Source organism: Bombus affinis, unplaced genomic scaffold (genome assembly GCF_024516045.1).
Source record: "Bombus affinis isolate iyBomAffi1 unplaced genomic scaffold, iyBomAffi1.2 ctg00000064.1, whole genome shotgun sequence".
Taxonomy (NCBI): Eukaryota; Metazoa; Arthropoda; class Insecta; order Hymenoptera; family Apidae; genus Bombus; species Bombus affinis.
Window position 1 is genome coordinate 1,476,596 of NW_026108821.1, and position 15,060 is coordinate 1,491,655.

At 37.7% G+C, this 15,060-nt stretch overlaps 1 long non-coding RNA gene across 2 annotated transcripts; it reads left to right on the forward strand.

The window, feature by feature from the left end:
- Positions 1-1,401: 1,401 nt before the first annotated feature.
- LOC126926947 (uncharacterized) lies at positions 1,402-12,706 on the forward strand. 2 transcript variants are annotated; one of them, XR_007715027.1, is made up of 6 exons: positions 1,402-2,735; positions 2,824-5,984; positions 8,081-8,247; positions 9,160-12,033; positions 12,294-12,497; positions 12,581-12,706. It is a non-coding gene; the product is annotated as an uncharacterized LOC126926947 (long non-coding RNA). The 2 variants fall into 2 exon arrangements; XR_007715028.1 differs by lacking the exon at positions 1,402-2,735 and having other exon boundaries at positions 5,396-5,541; positions 5,630-5,984.
- Positions 12,707-15,060: the final 2,354 nt, after the last annotated feature.

The following is a 15,060-nucleotide window of genomic DNA, read 5'->3' on the forward strand; positions in this document are numbered from 1 at the left end:
ATTAAGAGAAGTCAACTGTCATAAACGTCGATGAAGATCCTATCGACGGAAAGTTAGGAAATTTAATCTTTTCCCTTTACGTTTGACTCGAACGCGAACAGTTCGATCTGTTTCTCGTTTAAGGAACGACCTAACGAGTATACAGAGTCTTTCGCGTACATTACTCGTCAGAAGTTTCGAGTCATTGCGCGTTTCATCAAATTTTGCAGAATTTAAAGAATCGAAGACTTCGCTTTGATAAATTTTTAATTAAAGAAACGTATAGTCGAGTGCAGGCGATTATTGCTGATAACTGTAACATTTATTTTAGTAACGAAATTGACAGGAGATTTGGCATAGATAATACAGGAAAAGTATTTTAAGCTTTCCATATACGAGGGAGAAAAAGTTTAATTATTTATATCGTAAAGTGGCGTCAGGGAAAACCCGTGTCTTATTTCATGAATCTGAGTCTTCTATCGAGTAAACGTTCCTCTTGAATAAAATCTATAACGTGTTAGAACGATACAACAATTTTAGTTATTCCGTAGAGTATTACGACAACAGTCTTAGACCATTTGCATGATGATCACGATCGCATGGTCAAGCAGAGAAGTAAGTGTCACCGTGTAAAAGAAAAATAGTATCGGTGCATGACGTAGGGATGATGTACGGTGGTAAAGCGAAAGCTGAAGGACATTCGAATAAAAAGAAATAATAAAAAGAAAATAGTTATCGGTTATACAATGTGAACAAAATTACGTACATGTTTAGAGCAACGACGTTGCCTACTACAGTTGTACGGTAACGAGCCTTTAGAATTTAAAGCCTGGATATTACTCTCGCGATGCTCGTCGATTATACGATGGACATTTTTCTAATAGTTTACAGTAAAAATATTCCTACGTCCAATAGATTGAATTTCAAGTTGAAAAATAATATTAGAAAAGACTGAAAACTTCACGATTCCTAGGATTACGTGTAACATTGCGTCTGCGGAGCCAGAAAATTGATCCACGGATTGGTCTCAAAGGAAAGTTATTTATAAGTCAAAGAGTATCGTATTGCATCGTTCTTTCTTTATTCGAAGCACTCGGGAACGTTCGCTGTAAACATTTCCATTGTATCGCGATCAACGAAGAATGATTCGTTTCGTAACTATAATCGCATTTTCATCCATAATGGACAAGACGAAACAAAGCGAAAGGAAAGTTGTACGTTCTCAATTACTCCTATACGGAACAAAGATCAGAAGTTATAAGTTATAGTCATAAGGGGCGACTTAATTGAAAATTACCAAGACACTTGACATCACGCGTTGCTCGAGAGCGAAGTTACGCGGATGTTTATATCGTCTGGGAGCCCCAGAGCAGCAGTTAAGGGTTAATATCGAGAGCGCAGCGATGGTAAACGTTATAATAATACAAAGTTCCGATATTCTCTAACTCTAACCATTCTACAAATTTCATCTTTAAACGGTATCGTGATCTGGTCCTGGTTTAACCAATTGGCTGTTTTCCACGAGTATACTCGTCACGAAGAGATGGCAGTATTTTACGTTACGACGAGCCCCGTCAGTACTAAATTGAAAAATAAAACAGTCGTTTCGTAACAACTTAATTCTATATTATAACAGCCACCCGTACTCCGTGTTCGACGAGTATACTCGCCATCGCTTACTGTTCGCGACACACTTTTAGGTACACGCTTTTCAAAGAGGTCGCAACGGCTAACTGCTAAACTTTTTTATTCTGACATTGAAATTTAACAAGAATAAATCAATATCAGCGGCAATTTCAGTTCTATCCTTGGCACGTAAATACAATATAATTTACCTTTAACGAAAATGAATGCAATTATTCGTAATTATTCGCGATACTATTTACTTATATATTTTCCTATGTTGTCTTACGTATCTGTTATTTGTAATAGATGAGATCGAACGAGAAATATTAGAGGATCAGCAGCAGGGTTAATTTATCAGTGTAAAAATATGCGCAAACTTCCACGATCCAGTTATAACACGCGATATAATTCGCTATTTGCTTAGCTCGCTTCGCCAACTGCCAGCCTCGCTAGCTTTGTCCATGAGGATCTATTAAGATTATCATTTTAATTACACGTTGGTTGATCGAACGGCCAACGAGAAACGCGGCCGACAATTTTGATTAAATAGCCGCTAGCGTTACCGAGAACACGGCTCGTGTAAAACAATTTCGCCAGACAATTTTAGTTATCGGATTTGTTCGGCGAGACGCGCAAACAAACCGGCTTTCACCTCGTCAAAGGCTACGTTTCACGCGAAACTCGCGCCAGTTACAGCGTTAACTTCCTTTGTAGTATTCATGGTGAAATCGCCAATTCATTTCCACCGTCTAACGAGAAAGACGAAACGGACGTATTCTCGGTGAACGCTTCCCTTTCGCGTCTCTCCCGTTCTTCGAATCGCTCTGCTTCAACGCAGTACAACCAGCCAGCTCTCTCGTTCGACAGCTGACAAATTGCCTGCGTAACTTGTTTGCCGCGACCGCGAGAACTATGTTTTAAGTCGAATGATCGTCAGATGTTACGAACAATTGGAAATTATCTTCATTTCCCATATCGCTGGCCGATGCTCACGATCTGTTCAGTTTGGAAAACATGGAACAGCTCGCTGGACGATTAGTTTGAATTTTACGGAATCGCGTTTGAGGTGGAATATGCCGAGATCGTAGAATCGTTGATGTTCGACTGCTCCCACGAATACTCTGGTGTCTGTACGTTTTATCAGTCGAACTTAACATTTCTCAGTGACGGATAAGTTTCTTTTTAAAAAATCTACACATTCTTTTCTCTGTTCGATAGAATAGAATTCCGATAAATAAGAATTTGGTATGAAACTAACAACGTTCCAGTCGTACAGAAAGAAAATACAATTTAATTAAAAACGTGGGAGGTGGTGTAAGAATCGGCGATAGAATTCATCAAGAGTACGTGACGTTGGAAAAGCTACAGTCACAGATGTTAGAAAATGGAAACGTGATATTGAGAATTATGTAAAGCACGTGGATTGCTCGAATGATGGGGTAACTGTGGGGAAACCTTAAATACACTGATGTAATGGGATGGTTTCGTTGTGATAAAGACGATAATAACGACGATTTTATACAAATGGAAACAGCCAGCTAAAACGATAACGGAGAGGCACTTTCCCATGCCGAAGCACCCATGCCACTCGAAAAAGGGGCTTCGATCGTATAAAATTCACAGCGCAAAAGCTCCCAGGTACAGAGAAAATGTAATTTCACGCAGTTATTTCTACCGAAAGAATCATGTGACGTGGTGCTTAAAAAGATATGGAATGTATAAATATTCAAAAAATCAATTTTATAAAATTAAATCTATCGATCCATTAATAGGATTAAAAGAAAGGAATACATCCGAAATGTACACAAAATTGAAGGAAAGGAAGATTTGTATAAAAATTGTAATAATACGATGCAGCAATTTCACGATACCATTTAATTAAAGTGGGTGTATATTTTTTTGAGAGCATCCTCTGTATATCAGAAATATATTACGAAATAGAAATATGTTATTACTGGTTTTCCGATGAGAATCCGAAGTGTATCAAAAATTTAATCGGCGTAGATATTTATCGACGCAACAGTTGCAATTTCACAGATACAAATATCTTGCGAGTTCTCTCATCGTCGTAATTTGTATCTCCTTTATATACATCGTCTGTCTGAATATTCTTTCTAATATTCTAATTAGACTGTAGATTTTGATGCAAATTCATATTTTTGAGAATATGATTGAAAAGAAAAAAAAGAGAAGTAAAGAGTATTTTGTATATTTTATATTTTTTTTCGTATCACGTGCATTTTGTACAATTTTATTGAAATTGGATTACAAGAGCCAAGCAAATCGAACATCAAACGGACTACGCGTCGTGTGTTACTTTATAGGAAAATCACGACAATGTCTGTAACATTCGTAGTATTTTACGATCCTATCTACGATAGCAATTAAAAGTTCATCAAACAGATGATTACATCACGTACAAGCCATTTGAAAGTCAAATTGTTCCATTTTCCGAAAATTTATTCTTTCTAACTCTTTAAGAGTATTACATCGTGGCTTATTAACATACTAAATAATAATTGACTGTTCGAATAGTTTGATGATTTTTGGAAAGTACGTGTCCCTGATAAATATAACTTCTATGCACACTTCCAAATCCGTTTGAAATTTCACCGATACGATCAAGTTAGGCGTGTCTCGCTACAGTGCTGCAATGATCATTTCGAAATGCTTCGTATATCATATACGCAAAAAGTTTCCAGCAACGTTGAAACAGCTTCGCGAGCCACGTGTAATTTATTTATAAAAGATTTTTGCAACTGTCGAGACATCTTGGTATCTGTTAATAATCGTTGAGATATCATTGCAATCAAGTAAGTGCACTGTATCATACGCGATAACGAAGTTACTCGATTATTCGAATGGTATGTACTGGGATTAGTTTCGATGGATGTTTGAATGATGACGGAATATTTGGCCAGCATAAGGACTGATCCCTTCCATATCGATCGCGTTTATCGATATTTGATAAAGAGGTCGTTTGCAAATTACATTTACCGTCTACTGTTGCTCACGAAATTATTCCAACTCTGATACGTGCTTCTTTATAAATATATCGCGTGTGTACGTGTATGTTACATATTATATTACATATCGCATATTACATATTATATTGTATTTTAAGTAACAAGATATTTAGTGCGAGTGTATATTTCGCAGAGATTCCAAAAGTGATTAAACAGTCAATTATCCATCACATCGATGCATCTCAATGTTCAATGGGACAGTATTTAGCGTCTATAATATGTTGAAGATAGCTCTTTATGGTGTATCTCGTGGAGGAAATTAATTTCACGAAATTAATTAAACAGTCAATTATCTGTTGTACCGATAAGTCTTGATATTCAATGGAATAATTTTTGATATTTATTGTACGCTCAAAATACCTATCTATACTATGTACTATCCCCCCCCCCCAAATATTCGCCACAACTATTTTCTGTCTTTTACATTTGCACTTTCAGGATGATTTCAAATTCTACCAATGTGATCGGGATAGTCGTGTTTCGTTACAAAACGAACAAAATCCCGAAGTCTCGTGTAACGGGCTATAGGAGGCGTTGGTGCGTTCTTTAAAACAGAATAACTTTTCAAAAATTGAGTCAAACAATTTGTTTCTTTCCTTTTTTCTTTTTTTTTTTTTACGAGTTAGAAGAATTGGAAAGATTAACAATAGGTGACGTGTAAAGAAATGTTGAAAGAACTACAATTAGTCGGAATAGCGAAGAAGAAAGTAAAGGTAGCTTTTTACAATTTTTCTAGCTGTACCTGTAACGAAGATTTAAATAACACATTCCGAAGATTTCCTCTAACTCGTCGAGCAAAATTCAAATGGTTCGGTCCACAGTTGCAGACGAGTTATTTCGTTCGAATGAACGTACGAAACGAAAGATATTTTTACGGCGAGTGTCGGACTATTTTAGCTTTCGAGGCATTGTAAGTTGAATTTTAGTTGCGGTGTCGACAAATCATTGATTCAGTGACAGTGAATTTTCTTTTTCCTGGATGTGATGCGAATGCGCAGAAACTTTGACGTCAAACGTTCCCGCTGAACGAACAAGACCTTCCGGCTGCCATGGATATTGATTTTCCTCGGGCTTCAAGGTTTCTGGAGCAGCTGTACCCATCCAGCGCAGACTCCGGCTATTCTCAATATGGCTGTCTATTGTACCCAAATCCGCTCGTTTTGCGTTGCAACGCGCTCGCCGCCATACACCAGCATGCGATCAATGCGCCAAGGACATCAGCCGATCGCAATTTAAACAGCCGAATTTATTTTCGAATATGACGCGCTAGACGTTATCAACATGGCCGATACATGTACCCTGTCACGTACTTCCTGATCGTCGCGTCTATCTCCATGGTCGTAAGCATCAATGGTAAGCCTCGCATTTCACTCGCTTTGTCGGGCTGTTTAAACCTTCGCCTCTTTAATTCGACGCGTTTCTCACACGTTTCGCCACGAATCAAATTACATTTTTCTGAAATTAAAAATTCGCCGATACGCGTTGTTCATCTTCGGTATTTGTGAGAGAAGAAAACGATTCTTGCGCCTTATTCGTCACGCCGATTTTCACGTCGATACGATCGGAATACCAAAGTTGATCGACTCAACAATGTATTGACCAGTTAGCCGTTGCGACTAATGCGACTAAAATGCGTAGAAAGGACAGAACAACTACTTTGTTCACGCTGTATTATAGTTTTTTCATAATAATTATTTATATCTCTTCATTTGTTCGTTTTACCTGGTCCTGGCTTCCAAATGGTCGAAACGTCTTCAAATTTACGAATATATTTTAGTTTTCGCTGAAATTGCAGTGACGAGTATACTCGTCAAGAGTAGGTAACTGGTTAAGACGGAAGATAATTTGCCAGGATAGACAATGGCGGTATTTCGTTTTTGAGAATTTTTAATTTGAGGAATTTTTCTTTCAACAAAGAGCGTTTCTGTAATGGAAAATGGAAGTTTCTGTTTCTTCCCATTTTTCTCTTTCTTTCTCGAGGTTCCTTTCAGTTACATGGCCCTATTTGTTTTACGAGCAAGTTGCGTTTTAGGAGCGTGTTTCGTTGAGGGAGTTTTCACTAGATGTCTGAAGGAACGATGTTTCGTCTATTTATAGCGAAGATCTTCCTCTACATATAAACTGCATATAGAGGAAAGTGCACCTGTTGAAGCCTTCACTCGTAGGTGTTAGCCATTTGTGTTACGAATCGTGTAAACAACGGTCATCGTACACGGTGCATTTAATTCACTTTTCTTCCGTGATAAGCTTCGCGATGAATTCTCATTTCGAGGCTACCTTTTTCATTTACCGTCTTGCCTATGTTTCCTATGTATAAAATAAATAATTCATACTGAATACATCTATTTCTATTTTCTCTTTTTCTTTAGATAAGAAGAATATTACAATCAACTTTCACAGAGAATTTTTAACATTAGATCGTCCCAAAAGTGTCTTTTATCTTATAAGGAAATAATAGACGCACAACATTTTTTGTTTTAAATTATTTTATTGAATTACGTTTAATCCATCTTATTCTATTGGAACCAGATGTGAAATAAAACAGTTTAATTTTTAACTTCATGAAATATACATAGAATATTTCGTGGATATCGAATCTGCAGTCTTGCGTAGATTCAATTGTCGTATAGATGCAAACGTAGTCGTATACCGTCTGTTTAATCTTCGGAGATGATCCAATCTGTTAAGAAGCTGAAACTCTAGAGGATTGGTACGATTGGTCAAACTTGCGTGGAAGCGTTTTTCCGAACTTGGAAATATCTTTCATAACTGTAGGTATTTTTAAGTACCCGTGTATGATTTCGTTGATTACCTGTCAATGGATAAGGAATACATTTGATGCTCTCGGAATACGTTTAATTGAAATAAATCGAAATAAATTTTTCGTAATTTCCAGATAGGTTTACGATATTTTGCTTGCCAAGTCTTACCGTCGGACGTATCGCAAGAACAGCAGGAAAATTTGGCTAAATATCGTTAGAGACGCTATTCGACGGAAAAGCTAAACATCCGAAGAATTCCGTTGTAAATAAGAAACCTAAACCGATGTTTCACCTTATTAGACGATTTCCTCGATGATATCCCTTTCCGCAATCTTCCTAGCAATCTTGTCAACGAACGCGACGAAATTTCATCTTACGCATATCGCCGATGTGTCTGTAAATGTCAAGACTAATATCTATTTATTTTTATAAAAATGTACAAAAATCTGACGTTAATGAAAGCACGACACATTTGTTTGAAAAATGAAAGAAAGGAAGATGTAGAAGGAAGTAATTTCTAAGAAATAAAAGAGAGAAAGATGCGAAGCATTAAAAAGTAGACAACGATTTGCCCAACGTCTTACGTCCGATTCCTACGTCGATTTTAATAATCTTTAGAAATCTAGGATAAATCACGATTTCTATTAATTAATACGTATTTGTCGGTTGATTGTGTCCGATGATCAGGCCAACTGTTAACTACGGAACATCGAACTCACGCAGCGTCGGAACGAGCAAACGATTTATGATGTCATCAGTGTGATACAATGGAAGATGGAGAGAGATGCGCCAATCTGACCGGAAACTTCACCACTTTCGGGCACAAGTGCACTGGTGACAAAAGGACCTGTATGGTAATGACAAACGATAACAGCGATTCAAACGCTTGTTGATTATACACAGGTCACGCACGTGTTTCAGCAGATGTTTGATATTTTGCTTTGATCGCGTGCTTTTAAAGCAAACAGAATATAGCAAACAGCTAGCTAAAAGCGATATTAGTTATCGTCAACACGAGAGCGAGAGAAGGCTGTTCAAGATAGAGCCACAGTTTCATTTCGTTCATAACACGATTTTAGTGTTTGGAAATGTTCAATATAGTCGATCAATTCAGTTTCATAATAATTACGTATTTTATTGAAATTGTTTCCGCTTTATAGGAACATATGTACATGGTGTACACATTTGAGGGAATATGCAAATGCAATTTTTTATTTGTTCTTCTTATTTATTGGTAATCAACAATGATATTGGATATAATATAATTGTACAGTTTGCACATACACGGCAAAAATTTTACGAAATCCGTAATCGATATTAACCGACCGAATTAACAATGAACGAGCCGTATTCTCTGGAAATGATGCGAGATATTCTGGAAAATTGATATTCCCTTGACTAAAAATATGTTACGTTCACACTCACTCGTGTTCGTTACAAGTTCCAATGTGAAATGTCATACAGAGTGAAACAAGGAATTGTTGCAAATATTAATTTAATTTTAGTATCAAGAATCATTCTACGTATATGTAGAATTCTTTCTCATCTTTTCTTTTCAGTCTTCTTTTTTCTCTTTTCGCTCGATACTATCAAGTTCGTGGTTTAATGCCGCCCAAAATGAGCTCGTACTCGGACAAAATTAAAAGAAATACTATATTTTAGCGTACGAGTGTCTCTTGCGATCCGCTAGGACATGTCATATAACGAACATCGTGAAAGTTTAAAATCTGCAAATATTCCTTTCACGTTTGCTTCTTTCTCTTCAGGTAAAGCGATTTTCTTACACTACCAGCACCGAAGATTCAACGTCTAGTCCACAAACTTGGTCGGTGGAGAGAAAGTGTACTAACAAATGCGACTCCGGATGTATAGTGGTCGGTGAACGAACAAAACTCTCCGCTTGCACCACTTGCTGCGAGAAATCGTTTTGCAATATCGGTACCGGTGCTGCGAACGATCTGACGATAAGAGGGATCGATCTGTTTCTAGCTTTAGTATTACAAATTACATTAACAATTATCATGTATCCGTCCTGACATTGCAGACGAAGTAACACACGATCGTGAATCATTTTAGTTGCCGATGAGAATAATTGGTTCCATTAACGCGTTTATACGTACATTGTAACATACACTGTAATATTACACAACAACACGATACATAAGATTTGTCGCATTACCAATGAAAATGCTATTTTCATTTTATAAATGTGTACATGGAGTTTCATTCCTTATGTGTTTCATAATAATATTACGATGAATATTGATTAATAAGTCAATAAAATTACGACGATATCGATAATACGAAGCTCAGAAATAAGAAAATAATAATGATGTTCTCGTTCTAATGATGTCGATAAATCAAAGAACAATTGATAATATAAAAAGGGGATGTTCTTAAGAATACGATGCTCATAATTATAATAATTACAAATACAATCAAATCTACGAGAATGAGATTTAAAACACTGCTAAGTTATTACTCGATCGTTCAACGAACCAATGTAATTTAAATTGTAAATTTTAGAAAAATTGTTATAGCAATACACTACCAATAAATTGTATAAAGTAACAAACTTTTCTAAAAAAAAAACTCATTAATCTCGATATAATAATAAATACTTTTTATCGATTTCCATTTTTCCATTATCCTCTACATAATTCCCAAGGATGTCAATGAGAAACATATTAGGTTGTTCCAAAAGTCTCTGTCTGTTTTATAAGAAAATAATAGATGCACAACATTTTTTCTTTTATATTATTTTATTGAATTTTGTATGATGCGTTTTCTACTAATAGAACAAAATGGATCATAATGTAAAACAAAAAATGATGTGCATCTGTCACTTTCTTATAAAACGAAAGAAATTTTTGGGAAAACCCAATAGAATGGGAATTTTCTCGTGGACACATAACATTAGAAAATTGTACACAACTTTTATTTAAATTCCCTCGTACGATCTCTGTATAATATTCTTTTATTAATTATACCTTAATTTTCTTTTTATTTTACTTTAATTTTTAAGTATCCTCCGATTGGTTTCCAATTATTTTGATTATTTTGCAGGAAGCGAACAATTTTAACGATCGGCATATTTTTCGATACTCGTGAACAAGAGTGTACAACCTGGACGTTTATACACACCCACATTTCTCTCAAACGCACAAACATCCGCATTCCGTTTATAATACTGAAATTTCGCTGGAAACATGGAAACGCGAGATCAGGTATCTACTAAATCGCTTAAACTATATAGTTTATACCAGCGCGTTTACAGCTGTAACCAATTAACGTAATTACACTGCCTAAATGAAAGCATTCAGTTTATACTCGTGCATTCTGTTCTTTCAACAGCATCCTGGAAATCTGCGTGTTATCATTTTCGTAGAAATCGAGAGAGCTTAGGTTGAATGTAGATCCGACATCGTCAAACGGAAAATTACAAAGTTCTTGAATTCCTGGAAGGTTCTAACGGGATATAGGGTTTTGTTCCAATGGAAAACGCATATTCGTTTCTAGGAATCGGTTTTAATTAAATTTCCACATCCGTGAACAAAGGGATATGATTTATCGTGCGATAGCATATAATGAAAACTAAGGCAAAGAATGGAATTTTTTGTTTTTCGTAGAAAACGTGAGACGACATCGCCTTGTTAAGAGGAAATAAAACCATTCCAGGAAAGAATAACGATCGTCGTTAAGCGTAATGTAATTTCATTCTGAAGAGTCATACTAATCTATCGCCCACGCGTAATGCCTCGATGCTAAGCATCTCTCATTTTGCATCTCGTTCGTTGCCATTCATCTCGTCGTGTAAAACGCAAATAAAATGGAAAGAAATATTTTTTATTCCAAGAAGCAATTATTCAAACAACAATTTATCAACGGATAAGAAAATCAGAAATGTCCCTTTTAATATTTTTAAAATTAATATTAAAACCATCTTTCTCTTCTTTTTTACACTCTTACTTATCTGAAATTCTTTATCTCCTAATTTCGATAAACCATTTTACAAAACGTAGGCTATTGTCCGTTTTACGTTTAATTGTTATGAAATTTTGCAGTCCATTTACGCATAATCTTGCGAGTAAAGTACATTTTGCCAAAAGTAATCGAGCGTCTGTCTACTTTTGAACAATACTGTACCCAACAGCTACTTACAGTGGCTACAAAAAGTATTTCTGTATTATTTCTACTATTGTGTTTATCCCAGCGTGTTAATCAATTCTATTAATTGAAAGCATATTAATTGTCCTCTGTCTGCAAAAGCCTTACCGACATTTACACGCTGGATCGTTTAGGATCATGCAATATCTGTTTACGTTCTCGTGTTTTAAAAAGTGTGCTCAAAAATTCTTGAATACTCTTGCAAGTTGCTAGAATATCTTCCAATAATTTTCATATCGATACATGTGAATCTTTTTAAGCGAAGCGGAATCTAAGCAAAAATATGAAGAAAGTGGAAAATCGCTTAAAGTCACTGGTCGAAAACCATCCACTATGCAGGTGGACAGATAAATTTCGCGTCACTTGATAGTACTATCGTATGACTACGAACTATTGACACTAGTTGAAAGTGAAATGTAACGGCTGATGAAAAAAAATTGGAAAAGATAGAGATACGTAAGTATTAGCATTAGGTTGGCATAAAAGTTTCTTTCGTTTTGTGAGGAAATAATAAATGTACATTTTTTGTATCATATTATTGTATTGAATTATGTATGATCTATTTTGTAGTAATAGAATCCATTTTATTTTATTCATACAGAATTCAATAATAATAACATTATATTTCCTTATAAAACTAAAGAAACTTTTGGGACAACCTAACGCATATAAATACCTTTTCACAGCCACTGTATAAGATTATAAAAGATACTGATATACAAGATATTGTTAGCTGCACAGCCACCACGCACTGAGCATCGCAAATATCGAAAGTCCTGAAGAAAATTTGAAGAAGAAATGCTGTAATTTTATAAAACTGAATTCTAATCGACGAGACGAGTAAACGTGTGACAGATATCGTAGAATAGAAAAAAAAGTGTGTAATAGGCAAAAAAAAAGTAATGTTTAATATAAATTTTACTTAGAATTCATACACGTAAGTAGATATGACTTTTCTGCCAGTCACTCACTGTGCATTATCTAACATAATTTATCTCTCGTACTTATACTTTCATCCAGGCAAAGGAAGCTGTCGGAACAGATTTAATTCCCGTTCATTAGATTCGTCGCCTTACTGAATACGATATTCTCGAGTTCGCGGTTCAAGGGAAAGCGAAGAATTCTGGTGGGGTCGAGAGCAACGTTCAAGATGAAATCCTCGGCCCTTGTTAAATCGTCTCGGTCGGGGTCGAACAATGCGTTCGCCAGCATCCTCGTTTCTCGGCGATTGCACATAAAGCTGCCATTATTAGAACTTCAGTGGGCGGTAAGCGCTGGTGCTTTTTTCAGTCTCGCGTTCGCGCTTACTCTTACGCACAATTCGCCGCTGCACTCGCGTGCGTTTCCAGCCGCGTTCATCCGTCCATGTGGCTGCCAGTCGTAGCACGAAGCTCGTTCGTCGCGTTTACTCCACTTTTTTCATCGAAAAATTTTATCCGGAATATCACGTTCGACTCGACGACCGATTAATTATCGTATTTTACTTTCACCGATGGTACATCATTTTCATGGGAAACGTTTAAATTTCCACGTGGTGCCACGTGGTGGAAAAATTGGTGCACGACGCTCCTTCGTCGCGTTTATTCCACCTCTTCGGCGAAACGTTCCATCCGGAACGTCGCGATCGACACGAGATCGAAATTAATTATATTCTACTTTCTCCGATGGTGGATCGTTCTTGCGCGAAAGAAAATTAAATTCCTACGGCACATGGTGAATAAATTGGCCACCAGTTGCTGCACGACGCTCCTTCGTCGCGTCTACTCCACTTTTTCGTCGAAACCTTCTGTCCGGGGGTATCGCGATCGACCCGAGATCCGATCGATCGTCTTATCCTTCCGTCCTTTTCGCGAAAGTCGTTCGAATTTCTGTGATGCGCGCGTGGAAAATACTGGCGCGAATCTTCGAGTTAGTGAGAATCTTTGGCTCGAATTTGATGATTCGTTCGCGTGGGAATCGCACAGCGAGGCGTGCGATTGTCGCGATCGCTCTTATCGCTCGCTCCACTTACGTTCCGCTTCGTTCTACCGACTACTAGTTTGCTGCATTCCCGGTTACTTTACTGGTGGTGAATCGACGCGAGTTACCGCCGACGAGTTTGTTACGATACGCAAGTACAGTGGAAAAAGGAGTTTAGCGAAACAGTTTCGTAAAGCTAAACGATTGGACGAATCGAAAGGAATTGGAAGTCGTTCTAAGAATTCTGTTCGAAGACAGCTTTGAGAAGGCGAACGGCGATTGAAGAAAGAAGAAATTGAAAGACGTCGAAGGAAATCGAGAAACGTTCGAATTCAACGAGGCAGTTTCGTACGCCTAGAGACGATGATCGAAGGAAATTGAGAAAGATTCGTCTGTATTGTAAGATTCTGTATCAATTTGGTATAAATAGGTCGAGCAAATATTCACGGTTAATCTTTTCGATAAAGCACTACCTACAAAACCACTGCATTCTATGATTTCATTTCATCTCTGGTGTACCGTAGAATCATTCCCTTCTCCATTATACGATCGATTAAACAACACCCTGTGTATTAAAACCAACGATTCACCTTCGTATTACTTCCGCGCGAGCTACGTGATAAAGCGCGAGATATTGAAAATGTTAGATCGCGAGAGTATCGTCGCATCCGCGTCTATATAACACGGCGTTTCGAACGCGTTACGAACCGGCGAAATGAAATGAGAATATCGGTTCTGCGAACTAGCTGCTTTCATCGCGATAACTACGTCTGCGAGTGAACGAGCATGCCTGGCGAGTTTTGGGTAGCCAGAAAATCCTATTGAAATTTCGATCAAAGCGCGCGAGACATGACGCGATCGAAACTTCCCAGTTTTCTCCTCGCCACGTGGCTGCTCGGCACGATCGCTACTAAGTCGCGAATAAGCGACTTTCTGCAAAGCTTGCAGGAGTACGAGATCGTTTACCCTCGAGTGATCCCGAAGGAGAGCGCGCGGAACAGAAGATCGACCCACGAAGACCGAGAAACTTGGCGCGAGTATCTCCACCAAGAGCCGGTGTTCCCCGAGATCAGCAACTGGACCTTAAGGACCATGGCCAACGATCGATTGATACTGTCGTCGAATTTCACCGTGAATTGGGTGCGCCAGGGTAAAACCAAGTCCGAGCGACGTAACGCCAAGGCGAACTGCGATCTTCGACAAGGCAGCTTGGAAGGAGACGCGAGTTCCTTCGTCGTCGTGACGATATGCGAAGAAGAAGTGTACGCCTTGATGTTGATCGGGCAGAGATCGTTCTTCGTTCAGCCGCTGACGAATGGCCAGCATGTGATGTTTCAGCCGAAAAACGAAAAGTGGTGGTCGATCAGGAATAATTCGAGCTTCGTGTCTGTGAATCCGGAAAATCCTGCAGGTGAGAAGGATCGTTATCGCGATGGCTTTTCATCTTTCGTTAGACGGTTGGATGTAGGTGATTGGTTGATCGATTTACCGACTTCCTTGCCAATTATGTTATAAGCTTCTTACTTTGCGATCCGCCGTTA